The sequence below is a fragment of the Gobio gobio genome (assembly GCF_949357685.1).
Source record: "Gobio gobio genome assembly, chromosome: 18".
Taxonomy (NCBI): Eukaryota; Metazoa; Chordata; class Actinopteri; order Cypriniformes; family Gobionidae; genus Gobio; species Gobio gobio.
Window position 1 is genome coordinate 1,912,371 of NC_137111.1, and position 1,982 is coordinate 1,914,352.

The 1,982-nt window shown below is 37.7% G+C and overlaps 1 long non-coding RNA gene across 1 annotated transcript; it reads right to left on the minus strand.

The window, feature by feature from the left end:
* Positions 1-514: 514 nt before the first annotated feature.
* Positions 515-1,546, minus strand: LOC307141960. The gene is made up of 3 exons (XR_013818401.1): positions 1,517-1,546; positions 750-911; positions 515-648 (listed from the first exon to the last, which is right to left on the minus strand). It is a non-coding gene; the product is annotated as an uncharacterized lncRNA (long non-coding RNA).
* Between the last annotated feature and the right edge of the window lie 436 nt (positions 1,547-1,982).

Genomic DNA, 1,982 nt, shown 5'->3' on the forward strand with positions numbered 1-1,982 from the left:
AAAGCTTTTGGCAATATAGTGTATGTTACATATATATTATACCATTTGAAGCTCAATTAAATATTTTTAAATATAATTTTTATATTAAAAATATAATTTTAGCTAGAAAATACATTTCCAGTCTTACAGCAGCCTGCATATGCTAAATGCAAATGTGGATGGAATAGCCTACAAGAGATCAAGACTAGATTTTGTGTCCACCATTTAAAATGTGTTAGAAGAGTTACATCCTAAAACACACTGATCAGCCACAACATTAAAACCACCCGATAGAAAAACCCTCAACTCTTTGTTCCTGAACCATTTGTGCAGTGGCAGAGTGTGTGTTTGAACATGGTAAAATATGTTTAAAATATATTTTCAAAAAATGTTAACATTGGTGTATGATTACAACACTTGTCTGTATTTCTGTAGATTTTTCACCTTATTCCTTCTCTTTCTAAGCCAACACACACTCTCTCCCTCTCTAGAGATGTAAAGAGACGCTGACTAAAGTCATTACAAAAGAGGCAGACTGTGCAATAATGTTTTATTTGTATATTGAGCAGATTATTTCTGAGACTCAGATAAGGATGGCCAGGACTGTCCCCACAGTGGCCCCTGCGGTGCCCACAGCCGCTTGAGCCACAACTGGGATCCCAGCCGCACCTAAAGACAAAACACACATGATTATGAAAATGAAATGTCAAATGCACATTTCTTTCTATTGACATCTACGTCTTCTTCCACAATCCTGACATCTGCATTACCAGCGGCTTGAAGGACTGCAACCATCGACCCGGCAGCGACGCCTCCTCCGTTGGCCACCGCGGCGGCGCTCATCATCGAGGCGGCGTAAGAACTGGCGACGATCCCGGCACCGGTGAAGCCCACCGCCGTCAGAACTAAAGGAGCCGCAGCGACTGCACCGGCTGACACACAAACTCACCGATCAACATCACTTTACAGGTGAACACACTCAGGGGACACTAGCGTTAACTCATGCATTCCACCACACCCAGATAGATTACATTAAGAATGACAAAACAATGTGTATTACAAGTTTTCTGAAATGTTATGTCCAAATATGCAAATGAGCTGTTATCTAATTAAATATTTACTAATTTACATAATATCTAGAAAAAACATCTGTCAATACAAAGGGATTTTGGAGTTCTCTTTTTATCACTCCAGAAAATACTGTCAACAGTCAGAACAATTTTCAAAATGTATAAAGTCAGGCAAATTATATATGAACAAACCCCTCAGTGAAACCCTTGAGAATATAGATATGAATAAAACTGTAAAGTATGTTGTATTAAAGTGATAAAGAGATGTAGTCATGTAAATCTACAGACACAAACAGATAAAGTGCTATACACTTAAAAGTGTATTTTAGATGTTTTCTCTTTCCACTAATCTGAAATAACACTTTATGAGAAGCCAGAAAGCAGTCTCTCAAATTCTCTCTGACTTTGACTTTTTCTGCATGTTTAATTCTAGAAGATTAAATGATAGTTAGTTTGTTATATTTTACCTGCTCCAGCTCCAGCGAGGACGAATGTCACTAATATAGAAGAGAAAATAAGGGTCAGATTCCTGTAATGCTGATAAAGCAACATTGAGATTCTGCAGTGATATGATAAGGTACTTACACAGACCCATCTTCTGTCGGAATGAGCCCTTGTGTGTGTGAGTGTGAGCTAAAGCTCTCTGGGTGGACACTTCTCCAGAAATGAAACTGATCCTGATGTCCACTTAGAACCGGTTCTGAAACAGTTCACGGCTCACTCTAACATAAACCTTGATCGTGCAGTCAGGCCAGTTTTAGAGTTCAGAAACATCAAATCTCTGCTTATTTTTTGCAGTGACCTAAACATTTGATTTGTTTACGCCTATATTTGACTTATTCTTTAGTTTAGAGCTCTTTGAATTCAACCCACTTTATTTTCCTAATTTGTTTGAGATAAGATTATATTACATATATCATTTTCAGTATTTAT